General features: G+C 41.4%; 1 protein-coding gene and 1 non-coding gene across 5 annotated transcripts in view; one reads left to right on the forward strand and one right to left on the reverse strand.

The window, feature by feature from the left end:
• The window catches only part of NRXN3 (neurexin 3), a 1,488,306-nt gene that overhangs the window by 1,193,239 nt on the left and 278,057 nt on the right, over window positions 1-17,010 (reverse strand). The window lies entirely within an intron of this gene.
• LOC123631146 lies at window positions 14,816-14,922 on the forward strand. Its single transcript, XR_006733018.1, has one exon. It is a non-coding gene; the product is annotated as a U6 spliceosomal RNA (small nuclear RNA).

A 17,010-nucleotide genomic window follows, 5' to 3' on the forward strand; every position in this document is an offset into this window, starting at 1 on the left:
TAAGACCTAAGAAAGATTACAGTGATGGCTTATAGAATGGCTCAACTAGAAAAATGACTTGAGATCCTAAGGTCTTATCTTCTTGACTCTCTTTGTCAGACTCTTTGTTAGTCTTAAAATGACTTTTAAGAATCTTAAGGATTTGCCATTGGTACCAAGTTCTATTTTGGTTATCTATTGCTTCATATCAAACTATCCTAAAATATAGCAGCTTAAAACAGTATGTTGTTTCTCATGGTTCTGTGAGTTGAATGGGGTCAACTGCGTGATTTAATCTTGGGGTCTCTCATGCAGTTACAATCAAACGCAGCTTGGGCAGGATGTCCAAGGTGGCTTCTTCATTCACATGTCTCGGACCTCCTTGGCCTCTGTCTTTCTTCATGTCACATCCCATTTGTCAAGTCCTCCCCAACAAGCTTGGGCTTCTCACAGCACGGTGATTTCTTAGCAATCACACTTCTTACATGGCAACTGGCTTCCAAGAGTCAGAAAGCAGAAGTGGCCAGGCCAGTGAAGGGCTACTCTTAGAACTGCCTCAGCATTAAACCACCATATTCTATTCATCAAAACCATCAAGGGCCTGTCCAGATTAAATGCATGGAGAGAGAGTGTACCTCTTATTCTTAATGAGATAGTATCAACGATGCATTACAGAAGAGTACATGAGATGGGAAATATTATGGTGACCATCTTTGAAAAAATATAATTTATCACAACCTACTATTCTTTTTTTTTTTTAACTTATATGCCTCCTTGGATTAGAGAAACCCATATGAGCTTATAATAAGCCATGATTGTCAGAAAGATGAATGAAATACTAATTGCCAAAATATAGAATCCAAAGCAAGGAAAACCAACAGGTCGTCTGGCCTCTACACTGATGAGACCAGGTAGAAAAGAACATGTTCATGGCTGAGTGCTGAATTTACAAAGGGCCAATGATGAACTGAAGGATGTTCTGGGGATAATGTTCAGGGTAGTGTAGGATTAGAAATCATATCATTTTGGAAGTATATGCTGTAAAAGCCCTACTTGAGGGAGATGTGTGGGCAAGGTCCCATCTCAGCTCCTCACTTCCTCCCCTCTGTGTACCCTGTGGCATAAAACCATGGACCTCCAAGATATATGATTTGAATTCACTCACCTAAGTCCCCTCTAAGATACTTATGTTTTAAGCATCTACAGCTCTCTTCTCTCCAAGGGCATGTATATGGTGCTCATTGGATGTACTTTTCTGTTATCTATCAAAGCAGTTGCCATTTTCTTATGCCCAGTGTCACTGCGGTAGACACTGTTAATGTTCCTATTATTCCCAGTCCTCCTTTTTCTCAGGAAAATTATAAGATCTTCTGCACTTTATAATTAAACATGGTCATGTGACTTGCTTCAGCCAATTAAAGTGAAGAAAAAATTTGAGAGACACTTTATTTCTTGTTCCTTCTCTGCTGTTGGAAATCCTAAAGACTCATGTTGAGATGGTCGCATCATAAAATGGTAGGGCTTCTCACAGCTGGGGTCTCTGAATATCTATGATAAACACAGCCCCACTGTTGCCAGTGTTAGACATATAATATGAGTGACACCAAAATTTGGGAGGTAATTTGTTACTACAGCATAATCAAGTCTAACCACAGTGGGAATCATCACTATGGGAAAAGGCATCCTGAGTAAAACATACCCCTGGAATGTGCTGACCCTTTTAGGAATCTACCTCTATAAATGAAGGCCTGAAACATACATGCAATTCTGTTTCAGAGTCGCTCAGGAAGTGATGGGATGAGATTGGCCAGAATCACTGATCATCCCTTAAAGCCCTAAGTGATAGGGAGCTTCCTCTACCAAATTACCTGGCACACTCTTTTCCCCCAGATTCAAGTGTAAGTGTCTCCAGACCTGCCTGCATTCCAAGACCTTTGGCATAATGACAAATTCTGGGAGGGGAAGCCAAACCCTCCTCCAGAGCATGGACTTCAGCTGCTGAATGATTCAACAGAGGTAGCCCTCTGATCCAGCCACTTCTGATAACTCCCACAGCCCATACTGCCCCAGAGGCCTGTGGGCCAGTGAAGGGTCAGCCTCTCAGAAGAGCAAGTGAGCACCCAGACCTGAGGGAAGGTTATACTGTCCGTATCTTCAACAAAGGGTTTAATTAAAAAGTGTTGCTGTTTGTTAAATAAACATGCATTAGGAAGCACATCATCCACTCTGCCCTGTAAGGCTAGTCCCCAAGTCCTCGGCTCAGAGCAAAGTGTTAGCTGTCTCTAGGAAGTTCCCTTCCCAAGCCCAACCAGGAGGTTACCATGGAGGACAACGAGTCAACAGCCTCACATAATTAATTCTCAGTTGTCAATTTGGGAGGTGGGGTGGGGCGGGGCGGAAATCCTGTACGTTCAAAAGTCTGGTTTTACCAGAGCAGTTTCATATAGTTCATTTATCCTAATATAAGTACCTCTTGTTAAAGTAGGCAGAAAAAATAAAAAGGTCAAGAAAAGAAAAAATGAACTAAATCACCCTATTAGAATAGAAAAGGATCACTTGTGGCTCACTACTCCTAGATGGAACCCACTGTTTCCCAGCCAATGGCCTGTTATTGGCAGGCAGCACCTTCCAGAAATCGGACAATTCATTTCAGAGAACACAAACTGGGGTTTTGCTACAAGCAAAGCATTGCAGGGCACACAGAGGTAAGGAAAAGGGACACAGTTTACAACCCACAGGGTGCTCACTGGAGACAAGTACACAAATAAACTATTGCACAAAGCAAAGCAATGTGAGTTGTCATAAGAGACACAGAAACCAATTGCTAGAAGGGCTCAAAGGAAAACCTGCTGCTCCCCTGCCCCTGTATTCATTCACTCAGCATCCCTTCTAAGCTATCCTAAGTAGCCTTAGTGGCACATTCAACTTCAAATCAACTCTTTCCAAACTTGTAGAAGACATGTTTATGACATACAATTTTATATATGTCAGTTTGGCAATGATTGCAAAGGTAAATAATGCCAAGTATTGTCAAGGATGTGTGGATAGTTTGGAACTTTTTCTTATGTGTGGCTGGTGGGAGTCTAAACTGGTATAGCCCTTCTGGAAAGCAATCTGGAAGTATTTAGTGTAATTAAGCATGCATTTGCCCTACAACCCAGCAACACCACTTCTAGAAACATGTCCCCAAGAGTATTGCTCAGGGCCATGTACTGCATTATTGGTAACAGCAGAGTGGAAGTGGAGTTTCAGCACTAGAGGAACAGAAACAAAGACATAGTGGATACATAGGGCAGAGTGCTGCCCCACAGTGACAGAGAACAAACTAAATGCAAACCTAGCAACTTGGAAAGATCTTTAATAAAACATAGTATTAAACGAAAAAAGTAAGAAACTATCAAGGCACATAGCATGCTGCCATCAATATAAATTTTAAATGCATAACAACAAAACCATATCTTACAAGGGTGTATACATATTTAAAGATACATATAAAAACTGTTATAATGGGTGTCCCTGGGGAAGGAAATGGAAGGTATGATTAGGGATGAAGGGGAAAAATAAATAAAATCAGGGAGGCCATGCACTACTGATGATGGTGTGTTATAAACAGAAAGGTTTATATTCAACTTTCTTCATCTGAGGTCAAAAGGAGAAAATACATTTTGCTTGATTTGGGCAAAATGTGAGATATGTGTCTGAACCAAATGCACATATGGTATGGTATAGTGGTGTATGAGGACAAGCCTTGCTGTCAAAAAGACTTGGCTTTGAGTTAGAGTCCTATCATTTAGTAGCCATGTCTGCAAGAATTAAGAAAAGATAATGTATGTAAAGCACTTAGCACACTGCCTGTGCAAAGCAAGCAAGGAGCAAATAGTAGCTATCCACAACAGGTAATATAATTTATCATTGTTTTTTTCATGTCTCTTCTACTTTAGTCCACATACCTTGAAACATTTTACATAGTAAGGAAATCTTCATAAGCTTCTTACTGGCTTATGGTTTATACTCTCCCTGCAACCAAGAGATTCAGAGGTATTATATGAGATTAATCAATAAGAAAAACACAACAATCAGGGATAAAAACAGAGCAGATGCCCTCTAAAGGAAACAGAGAAAGTAAATACCAGCAGGTATCTGGGCAGAGCTGGGGACTGCACCTGGGAACAGAAGCTGGCCCAAGAATCACAGCAATGGAAATAGAAAAGGAACTATATGGACTTCATAGTTTTCATTTCATAGCAATTAAAGCTGAGAAAATCCTTTGCAGACACACGCTCTGCTTAAAACTTTATTACATGAGTTTTTGTGTTAGGACTATGGGGTAACATGGAAGACAAAACCTGCCAGGAATTTGGCTAAAACAGAATGTCTATCTAAAAATGTGACTCAGGCACTGTCAATAATCTCACTAAGCTCAGGGAAAGAACTGGATGAGTCTGGAAGAATCAGCTGGTGAACATGACCATTGGACAGTCTTTCTCACGTGGTATATATGACATTAAGTTCCCAAACTCTGGAACCAAACCACCTAAGTTCAAATCGTGTTCTACCACTTATTAGCTCTGTGATCTTGAGGAAGTTACTTAACCACTCTGTGCCTCAGTTTTCACATCTGTAAAATGGGGGTGACTACGCACATCACAAAGTTGTTGTGAGAATTAAATAAGTTAAATTCTTAAGGCACTTAGAACAGTGCTGGGCATACAGTAAGCACTATGAGAGTTATATAATCATGTGTTAAATGAATAAAAAAATAAATAATCAGATACCTTAGGCAAGCTTCTGACAGGTGCTAGATTGCAGTAGATTCATACTGAATTATCTACCAAGTACCTGGAGTGTAGATATTTTTTGATGCTTTATGTGCCAGCTATCTCCTGTTAACAGATAACAGATGTTGCACCTGTATTCTCACACAAATGAAATATATATATTCTTCTTACCAGGCACTAGGGATGTAAAGTCACAGCAACAACATTAATCATGTGGCTGTCACAATAACCAAACGCCCCTAGGCTCCTGGCTCTGAGTCAGGACCTTCATGCATCTTAGTTCTCATCCTCAAAACAACTGGTCACTATTGTTAGCCCCATTTTATAGATGAGAACACTAAAGCTCAGAGCAGTTGAATGAATTGTTCAAGGCCACACAGCCTGTTAAATGTTGGAGTTACTGCTCTTTTTCCACAATATGACACTGCCCTTTCCTTATTCAATCAAATGGGAGGGAAGAGGAATATTAAGGTAGATCTCCCAGGTGTCCTTTCTTGCCGTGATCTGCAAGGGAGAAATCCAAGGACCACAATTCTATTTGTTGATGGCGTATGAAAATAGAGATCAGGCATTTTTTTTTTAACACAGAGGAGCTTAAATTTGATAAATTCCTTTTTTTCTCGTGCAACCAACATGATAAATGGCATTCATACTCAAGGCATACTCCAAGGCAAAGAATCTTCAGAGAGCACATCAGAATGCAGGTGCCTGGAAGAGATGTTATTTTAGTCATAACCCTGAACCTGTGGTAATTTAAATTTTTAGTAAATCTTGGGCATAATTTCAGTATATGAATTATTATTTAGTAACATATAATATGTGACATACCTGATAACTGATCATGACACGTCAATATGTCCCAGCACCAGGGTTGACATGTGCTAGCTTAAGAAGCACCAGGGAAGTCTACTCTCATGAAAACATTTCCTTTAGAGGCAATAAAATTTAGTACCTGATATTACATGTTTTGAGATTTAGTTGAGTTTTAAAGGATTTTAGAGTCTCAAGAGCTCTGGATTAAAATGGAAATGCCATCTATGCTATTATTATTTAGCAAATTAGAGAACAATTTCCAATTTGACTCACCTCTTGGCATGAGCTGTGGGACAGATGTATCAATTAATGGTGTCAGAAAGACAGGGCCTGGGGCTGGGGTAGAGTCTGTGCAGGCTGAAGAAGATGGAGAACCAAGGGAACCATCACTTTCTTTGGATTTGCCTTGCAAAATGGTCTGTACCCCCTATTCAGCAGCAGTCTGGGCTAGAGGGGAGTTTCTAGTCTATGGGGGCAGGGCTGGGGCCCTGGAAGTGCACACATGGAACCTCGCCTTTGAAAAGGGAGATGAGAGTGCCCTCATACAGGATCCCAAGCTTACATTTCAACATCATCAAAATTTAACATCTTTCCATAATAGCCAATTGCATTATTCATTTTGTTAAAAAGACAGCCTCCAAATCTGAAACAACAAAGGAATAATTAAGACATAACCTCTTCTGCTTTCTTCTCACAGGACACAAGGTTTCCCCACCTCCACTCCCACCTTTGCATATGTCGGAAAGAATATTCTTCTCTTTCTCTAGGATCAATGATATTCCATCATCAGCCCTTACTGATATTTCACATCCAGTTTCTACTTTAGCAATATAACGTATACCTAAGATGCACATATATAAGGAAATAGTCATCATGTTCCATTGAAAGGGGGCGGGAATTAAAATTCAAGCAGGTAAAGTGATTTGCCCACGATCACAAGGCATGGTGACTGTCCAGGTCAAAAGTTCCATCCTCTGAGCCACACACCTGTGGAGTAGTGCAGCTGTGTACCATTCTCCACTCTCCTCTGCACCCTGTTGCACTAGTAGAGATAGGACAAAGGATGCTAAGGGATAGTATGAGCATGTTTACAAAGGAACAAACAAATAAACTAGAACCAGAAGACTTGCACTCTGGAGCCAATTCTAGCCCTTCTTACTTGTAAACCTTGGGGAAGTCACCAATCCACTGCATGACTCAATTTTCCCATTTATTAAAGGATGATCTGTAAAACTCTGTACTTCGTGCTATGTGAGGACATTGTGACAATATTGCAAATGAAAGCCTTTTGAAAGTTCATCCTTATAGTGCTCTTTATTTTGTGCTTAGTATGCACCAGGCATAGTACTAACCTCTTTATATTTCATCTCATTAACCCTCACAGCCATCCTTTGAAGTAGATGCCATTAGGGTCCCCATTTTACAGATGGGGAATCAGAGACACAGGCAACTTGCCTAAGACGACTCAAGCTGGTGAGTGGCAGAGTTGAGGGGTGAATTAGCCCTCAGTGGGCTTCCAGGGACGGTGCTCTCGACTGCTCTGTGCTGCACAGACAGGATTTGGAAGGACAAATGAATGGCTTTGATGGATGGCTGGAAGGGGAGGTTGGGAGACCTATCAAGTAGACCATCTCTCCCAGAAGATGAATTCATTGTTCAAAGTTTGAAGAGCATTGGAAGACATTCCCCTGGACCTCTCCTCCTGCTGATCTTGGAAAACTGGCCCCAAAAGGCTAAAATGTCAGCACTCAAGTTTGCTCTGTTAATTTCCTGGTGCCACGAGCATCCTATGGGTAAAAAATATGAACAATCAGAGGTGATGCTTGGGGCCTAGAACCACAGACTAGCAGCCGGAGCTCCCGCTCCCAAGTGTAGCCGACTCGGAAGGTCTCCATGCAGAAGCTTTGAATGACAGCGTAAAAATCATAGGAATTTTACTTTTCTTTTCTTTTCCTTTGAAGGCTAGATTCCGGGGCCACTGACCTGCACAGAGTCCCCTTTAACGTGTTCACTGGAGTGAATCAGAGACACAGCTGGCATCCAAAAGCCAATTTGGTCCATAAGCAGCCTGTTCCGGAGCTGTGCCTCTATGCTGTTGGATCAGAGAGGGCAGCAGCCAGGAGGCAAGGAGCCCAGCAGAAGGCTTCTGCTCGAGCTCGCCCACAAGAAACCACACACCCAGTGGCGCCTCCCTCAATCGTGACTGCCAAGCTGAGTAGGTTCAACGTATCCTCCCTTCTTTCTTTGCCTGTGAGCAGCTTGTTCCCCTCTGTTATTTTCCTAATAAACCCCTCATTAATTAGGAAGAGGTGTCAACACACCATCAAAATTAGCAGTTTCAATATATCCCTAAAGTATGAGTGTTTCAAAGAAAAGGAAGGCTTGGTCACTCCTTGGTTATTTTTACTCTCTGCCACCCACCTACCTTTTGGGCAATCTGTTCCCATCAGAGTACACCCTTCATCTGCCTCAACACACTCTTCTCTCCTTGCCTTTCTGGTTCTTTTTTTAAAAAATGTTATGCATGTCTATTCCCTTCTCTTTCCAACTGTGATAAATGCCAAGTAGGTTGCATTTATCCCTGCCCTTCTCCTCTACCTTACTGCCTGGCAGAGAGAGTTCATAAACTTGCTGCTGTGGACACAACTAACATGGGGGCTTATTTGGAACCACAAGTTTAAGGATAAAATTAAATGGGCAAGAAGGAAAGAAAAGCAGCAAGATGTAGATAAACTGGCTGAGAGTGGAGGTATAAATACAGAGCATATGCAAGCAGGACTTGTGACAAAGCAGCTCTAGCCTCAAATCCCTGGACTTGCCCAAAATAACTGTGTTACCAAGAACTCACAAGTGTACCTCCTCCTCAATAGAGCTATCGTCATGTTTCCCATGTACGAATAAACTCCCGGGGTCCTTGCTGGCAGAGAGGGGCTATTTCCACAACTCTGACAGAGGGGTGGATGGGGCAAGGGTCCTCCACTGCGGGGGAACAAGGCTTAGGCAGCTACAGTTTGGAGGCAAACCTAATCTGGGGACCCCTGAAAAGAGTGGGTCTTGACCTCAGCAGGGATTTCAGCAGGGCTCAGGTGCTTCACAGAGCAAATGAAAATGAGCCCAGACAGTCAGGACTTCACCTGGTCCGTGCTCACGGCTGCTCACACTGGCCGCTAGTGCCCCCGTATTAGGGGCTCAATACGTTATGGTTGAAATGAATACAAGACCCCCCAGTACTTCTTCTGGATCTCAAAAACATATACAAGGTGTGGGGTCAATGATCCAGGCATGCAAATAGTAGGCAAAAATAAATAAAGAAAGAAAGAAAAGGCTCTGCCTACAGGCATTTTAACCAGTCGATGTGGTTAAAAATAATAATAGCTTTTACTTCATAAAGCTGTTATGATGCTCAATTGAAATAGTCCTGGGAAAGTGAGTTCACACCACATGTTGTTTATTTTTATTGGCTGACTTTATGCTGATGTCCGGGACTTCTCGCGACCACACTTGGAGGGCAGGGGTCTGAGTGGGAGCGATGCCGCTGCGTAGTCCTTCTCCCTCCCCAAGGTGTGCTCCAAGGCACACAAAGGTGTCGCCTTTCCTTTACTATGTGTTTAGAGAGCTAAGCAGGATTCTGTACTGCATATCAGAGGAAGGTAGAAAAGAAGCCACTTTGAACACCGGCTACATGCCAGCCACTCTGCTGATCACAGCTTGCTATTTGAGGACAATATTATTTTTCTACCTCTTACAAATATCACTGACACGCTGGACATCTTGCAAGCTCAGCCAAGATGGTTCCATTAGCAAGTGATGGAATTAGGACTGAAGCCCAAATCTTCTTGAATTAAAATAAATACATTCTGGGACACCCCACACAGATGCCACTCCAGCCTCCATGCTGACCTTCTGGTCCAGGGTCAGTGGGGCAGGGCTGGCCAGGGTACGTGACCAACCAGCCATGCCTGAGGATCTCTGAGCTACGTAACCTCTAAGGGCATTTCTGGTCCTGATATTCTGTAATGAGGAGAAAATGTTGCTCTCTTAGCAGTTGGTATGATTTTTTTTTTCTCATGAAGAGATTTGCCTTTTTTTTTTTTAAAGATGCTTTGATAAGCCCACTTGGGAAAAAGAAAGAAATGAGGATTCTAGGGAGGAATGGGGGTGGAGATGGGGACAGACAGGACAAGAGGGGAGAGGAAAGATAGGGAAGGAAAGAGGAGGGGGAGATAGCGGGGCAGGGAGGGGGACAGGAAATAAAGGAAATACAGAAGGGGGAGAAAGGGAGAGAAGATGAGGAGAGGAGGGCAAAATGTTGTGTGCTGCCCGGAGCGATCCTTCCCAAAAGCCCCCAAATTTTCAGCAGAGTCTACAAAAATCACACAATTTATAAAGGGTGTGGAATTTCTTCCAGAAGTCAGTGAGAAGACCAAGTTCTGCATTTGGGTTGGCTAAGGGGCAAAAGAGAAAATGCATACACAGATATCAGGGGAAAAAAATAACCCAGTACTAGGTTTTAATTCCCTAGGTTTATTCATAAATAGGAATAAAGCAAGTCTTGATTCTTCAGCAAATGCCAAAAGAATCTTAGCTTGACCCATCTCTGATGACGTGGGGCCCCTATGTTCACATTTATTGCTCTATAACCTTGATGACAAAAGCCTCGTTAACTGAGTGCTATGTGCCACACACGTATGCGCTCTCCTACATATGTTCTCGCATATACTATTTCATCTCATCATTAAAACACCGTATGAGAAATGTTCTGTGCTACCTTGTTATATAGATAGAGAAATTGAGGCACACAGAGAAGAAAAACTTCCACAAGATCATTAGCACTCTGTGACTCTCGCGTTTCACCACTGCACAACTTTGACTCCTAGAGCTTTACATCTCTTATCTCATTCATTTCTTATAACAGCATGACAACATAGATACGTATTGTTGTTCTCATTTGAAACTTAGGCTCAGAGAGGTCACATCAACGACTTAAGGTCAAATAATTGGTATCTTAGTGGAGCTTGGATTTATCCGTTAAATCTCCAAATCCAGAAGTCCTGTGCTGCCTCCAGTCTAACCCTCATGTCGGGCAAGGCTGTCCTCACACATCGCAGACAGAGCTCCCTGTCCCTTACATAGAGCAAATTGAACCTTACTGATCAGACCCTGCTCACCAGAAAATACCTTCCCAATCGATGCTTGCCTGAAATTCTGGCGTGAAATAGTTTTTACTATCCTCCAGGTTTTCTTTTAAAACGCAATGACCATCAAAAAGTTGTCACTTGAGCTTCCCTAATAATTGAGTGTGAGTGATTTTGGTAGATAGTCCCTTTCGGGGCAGCAACTCCTACACGGTACCACAGATGCACAGGGAAGAACTATCAGGGAAAAACCAAGAGAAAGGAAAGGTCACAGAGATGGAATCTTGCAGGACTGACTTTGTCTCCTCCTCTAGGAATCCTCTTGGGTAACTTGAAGGATGCCTAGAGGTTCTTTTTCACTAAATTGCCTAACAGGGAGAGTAATGATGGTAAGGTACAGGCAGCTTGATGTTCAAACAAGACCAGAATGAACAGATGAAAGACAGGAAGGAGTAGGCCCAGGATGCAAAGAAGAAACGCAGGCCAGTCTGAAAGTTCTCCGAGCAGACACACAACACCCTGTCAGAGAGAGACAAGAGCTGGGAAGTTAATGGATTAGAGGGGAGAAGGCAAAATTAGATAGCACATTGTGAAGTGATATGACCAACATCACTGCTAACAAAGCACTGTTTAGTCTGTTCATGCATTTATTTGTTTATGCAGAAAACATCCCCTGGGGTCACCTGTGTACCATTCACAGCTCGCAGCTGAGCACACTGTGAGGCACTGAGAGTCCAATGGGGGCAACAGACACAGGAACAGGCGTAATAACTACCTCAAACAATGCAGTCAGCTTGGTGATTGAGTTGTACACAGGCTGTTGTGGAAGTCTGGTGGCAGGGGGAGTGTGGACTTAGGAAAAGCTTCTCTGAGGAGGTGACACCTGAGTTGAAGCTTAAACTGGAAGAGTTAGCAAGGGGACAGAGAGAGCAAGGATGTTCTGGAGATAAGGAATAACAACAGCAAAGGCATAGAGGTGAGATCTCAAAATAGTTTTGTTTGGATGAACAGAGATCCGCTTAGTAGGTGCAAGACATGGTCCTGATCCTGTTTCCACAAACCTGAAACAGTGAAGGGCACAAAGCATCCTCTTGGTAAGAGGATGGAACAGGTTAGCTTGCACCTGGCTTTGTAGCTCACTATTCCCACGACAGAAATGAAGGAAGGCTCTGAGAGGAAATTGAACAACGTACGGTCCGGGAGGAGAAAGTCGTGGTCCCTACTTCTCTTCCAGTCTCCTGGGGGCAGATGTAACAGAGATGCAGGAACAGAGGTGGGGAAGAGAATGGGGTGCTTTGGTCCTAGGAGTGAAGAGACTGTAACAGCCGGAGGGACTTCAGGTCTGGGGTGGAACAGGTTCTTCCTAGAACTCCTGTGGTTTTCGAGAAGGGGCCTGGGCTTGGGGAAGGGAACAAACATTTGATGAGAATGCAAAGAGAGCCCTATGGGAGGAATAAGAATTACATGAGGAAAGAAGGAAGAGAATGTGTTTAGTGAGGGGAATGGATGAGCCAACAACAGAGGAATGTGCAAAACATGCACAGGGGACAATGCAACAGCCTGCTGGGATGCAGCGTGGAACAGCTGAAGTGGCAGGGAGCATGGGAAGAGAGTTAGGGAGACAACCAAGATGAACCAGGCAAAGAATTCAGATTTACCTTCTTGAAACCTAGACACTGGACTCTCGACATACAATTACAGTGTATAGACTCCCCCCCCCCATTTCTGCCTATTATCCATTTCTTCTTGCAGCCTAATCACCATTTCCCCTGAGCGATCACCCTCGTTCCACTGGGCAGAATCTACTGGGGCTGTCCCAAGGAGCCATTGCCTCCCTGACCAAGGGATGGGAAATGATCCAAGCTACAGCTCAGTGCTTCCTCTCTGGAATTTGAATCTCAAGAACTAAAAATGGTTAATTATTGATAGAAGAAGCAATTGATATTACATATTTATATCTAGCCAGCTTACCAAATTATCTATTTATTCTACAAGTTTTTGACTAGAGGTGTTTACATTTCTTGATAGACAATCATGGCATCAGCAAAAAAAGAGTTTTACCTCTTCTGATATTTGTGCCAGTTATTTTATTTTTATGTTTTATGACCTTGGAGGTTCTAGCAAACACAATGTTTAAGATTGGTAATAGCGGGCCTCCCTGAACACTTCCTGATTTTAACTGAAATGATCTCCATGTTTGTCAGATCTGCTGTTGTGTTGAGTAAATAATCTTTATGTATCTAAGCAATCATCTTTTGTTTTCATTTTACCTGGAATTTAGTAAGAATGGCTGCTGAAATTTATCAAATGCTGCTTTAGCCTATGTTGATATGATTGGTTTTTTTCCATTTTAATTAGTTAATAAAAAGATTATGTTAATAGTTTTCTTCATATTAATTGCATACAAAATAAATGTACAAAATACCTTTTTTTCCACCCTAGTAATAATCACTAAAGAATAGAAATGAGACACATATTTTATTTATAACATTCAAAACTTTAAAATATTCAGGAATAAATTTAACTTAATAATATAGAAGCCAAGGCAAATAAAAGTACAAAATCTTACTGGAAAATACAAAATAATATCTGAATGAAGAGAAAACAGAGCATATTCTAAATTTATGGAATAATTGGTATGAACATGGCCATTGTCCCAAAATTAATATATTGATTTAATACAATTTCCATTAGAATCCCATTGGCTATTTTGATTGAATAAAATAAACATAAATTCTATATGGAAGTATGAATGCCTGGAAATAGTCAATAAATGAATTTAAAAAAAGCAGCTTGGGCAGACAGGACTATATGGATATCATATTATAAGACTACCATTGTCAAATCAGTAAGGAATTATAGGCATAGATGAATAAATTAGGGACAAATAGATAATCTAGAAATAAACTGCGCTATGTATGTGAATTTAATGAATGACAAAAGAGGTAACTCAATTCAGTGAGAAAAGTATGGCTTTTTCCATAAATAGTTCTGGCATAACTAGCTAGCCAAGCAAGAGGCACTACGGTAAAAGTGCGGATTTCAGTACCAGATTCCCAGAGAATAAATTGATACTTCACCACTTGACCTGCTCTGTGATCCCTCTGGGCTAGATACTCAACTTTACTGTGCCTCATTTTCCGCAGCTGTAAAATGGGTATAGTAAAAAAATCTGTGTCTCAGAGTTGTGAGGGGCAAGGATCAAGTTAGTTAATACATGTAAAGTTCCTATATAACGGCGCCTAGCACATAGTCAGCCCTCAGTAAGTATTAATATTAGCAATTATTACTACAAATATCATTTGGAACAAAATAAACATGATCTTCCAGCTTCCGCTAAACACTAAAATAAATTTCCAGGTAGATTAGGCTTTAAATGTGAAAAATAAAAGCAAAATGTTGAAAAGAATCAATATAAAAAGCCCAACACACTATTTAGAGATGAGGATGGAGAAACATTGTCTACCAAGACTAGAGAACTGAAGCTATAAACTTTTAAAAACAGACATTTAACTACATAAACAAGTAACACATTTGATGGCAAAATATACCCTAAACAAAGTAAATAAAAAAATAGACTTTGGAAAGAAAAGAAAAAGGCAAACATCTCAATTGAAGAAATGAACAGAAGTCATGAAAATAGTCCATTTGCAGAGGTTCTCAGCTAAATGGTCTACAAACAAATGCAAAGATGCTTAGATTCACTGATACTCTGAGAAATGCAAATTAAAATAACAATGAGATATCACTTTACATTCCTCAGACTGGCACAATTAAAAAGAGCAATAACCCCTATCACTATCAGGGATGTGTGAAAAGGGTGCTCTCATACACTGCTTGAGGACTTGTGAAGTGCTACAACGTTTTGAAAAGCAATATGATAGCATCTGTTCATATTTAAAATACACATCCCCTTCTAGTCATCAACCCCACTCCTGGACTACACCAGATATAGAAGCACCAGTGCAAACACACAAGGAGGTTTATCGCAACATTGTGCATGGCAGGAAAAAAAATTGAGCTGGAAATAAAATTACAATCAATGGGAAAATGCCACATACATAATACCTCCTCACAGCAGAATATAATGCTCCCATTAAAAAGAGTTACGTGCTTGCTTCAGCAGCATATATACTAAAATTGGAATAATACAGAAAAGATTAGCATGGACCCTGTGCAAGGATGACATGTAAATTCATGACGCTTTACAAAAATGTAAAAAGCAAAAAAGGAGTCAATTAGAGCTCTGCCTCTTGACCTGTAGGGATTTTCACAAGATACTGTTGAGCAAGAGAAGCAAAATGTGTAAAGAGAAGGGCAGGACTGATTTCCAGAAAGTTGTGTTCTTGAGGGAAAGAGGGAGAAGAGATTGCAGAGTGGTACGCAGGCAGGTTCTAAGACACCGGTAATTTTCTATTTTTTTAATCTAGGGGGTAGATAGATATATCGTGAGTGTGCTTTACTATTCTTTAAACCATATGAATATATTAATATTTTAAAACTCTTTTGCATTTATTTTATATTTCACAATAAATTTTTTTCTAAAAAGGAAATCAATATGCCAGATAAGTACATAATACTCCATTTTATAAAACATGACCTAAAAAACATATATAGGTCTATATGTAAATTATATGAGCATAGAGAAAAACATGGCAGGATATACACTAGGTTTTTAAAATGAACTACCTTGGAGTGGAATTAGGGGACCAATATGTGCAAAATGGAGGAGAGGGGAGACATCAAGCAAAAATGGAAAGGAAAGTGTGTACTTAAAAAAACATTACTTAAATCATCACTCTTATGCATTCATGTAAAATTGTGTGTGTGTCCATGTGAAGTAAATTAAGAAACAAGATTTGAAATAAAAAGAGGAGAGAGAGCCTAGATCTTAACCTCAGAAACCATCTCCCTGCACAATCTTCCTGGACCACAGAATACAGGGTGCCCATTAGCAACGCAGCCTATTGCCACTGTCACGCCTGGTTCTCAGACTCCCCACCTTCCTCCTAAAGTTTACAAGAGACCAACCAGTTCATCAGTATGACCAGGGGTAAATTACACCTATAGCAATGCCAATAAAGCAGCATCTAAAATGATCATTAAAGAAGAAACCAATGGAAGTAAATTTTAAAATCAACCAGGCTCCACTGCAGCCTGAGAAAGTGCAATAGCAAAAGTATACTTAGCTGCCGCACGGGGGCCCCAACACATGTTTATGGCTGATAATCCCCTTGCAGTCTCTTGGGCCACCTGTCCTCAGTCACCTGTCTGCTGCCACCTCTACCCATGCTGTAGATCAAACCAGTTGCAGCAAAAGTTCCATATGCTTCAGATTTGGCAGGTCACGCATGTGTATCTTCCTAGTAAGACTTGAACCTATGGACCCCTCATGAGCACATTTGTCTCTGAACTGTTTTTCTTCTCCAGTAATGTGTTGCCAGAGAAAGCAGGATAATATGGAAAAGTCTGGAGTAGGAAGATATACATTCCACAGTGTATTAACGATGGGGCCCTAGTCAATTCACACCGTTAGCTTCTGTAAGCCCCACTTACTTGTTTGTAAAAACAGGAATTCTACGATTTGCCTTACATGATTCAGGGAGCTTTTTGAGAATCACGTAAAAATAGCCCATGGGGATGTACTTCTTTCAGTTATAAAGTTCCACTCTCTATCCATATTTCCCCGTCGTAATGATCCATGGAAATAGGTATTTGGGCAGGGGGTTGTTCAGCTGACGTGCATGGTGCTACTTTTCACTGTGGGAAGCTAAGTGACCTACACAGGGATCAAATCCACGACTTTGGCTTTATTTATTAACAACGTGTGCCAACAGGTTAAGATTATCATGCTCAATGAGGGGAGATGTTAGCATGGAGGAGCTACATCAGACACCTCCCGTGCCCTCACATTCTCTCTGTTAACCTTTGCACTCCAGGGATTGCTGCTGCAAGCAGCTGCCTGTAGGTATAACTCGACAGCACTTTGCCTCAGCTGCATCACGTATCTCTCATGTTGTGCCCTGGGGCTTCTTCACTACCAGCATGTGGGAAGCCTGCAGGAACCTGCAGGGCATATGAGCAAACCTGGACTTGTAAGAGAGTTAATGCCCCGTGAGGTAACCCTTGTCCCAGGAGAGATGGGAACAGTGGATAAATACTGCCTGCTTCCATCCTTCAGGCAGAAATTGGAAGGTGCAGTCTGTGCAACTCCTCAGAGATCCCCAGTGGCATTGAGCCTCAGTTGTCCATCATAATGTTCTGTATAAAAACATACCCTTGATTTTGGCTTTGCCTTTCTTGCT

Source organism: Lemur catta, chromosome 1 (genome assembly GCF_020740605.2).
Source record: "Lemur catta isolate mLemCat1 chromosome 1, mLemCat1.pri, whole genome shotgun sequence".
Classification (NCBI taxonomy): domain Eukaryota; kingdom Metazoa; phylum Chordata; class Mammalia; order Primates; family Lemuridae; genus Lemur; species Lemur catta.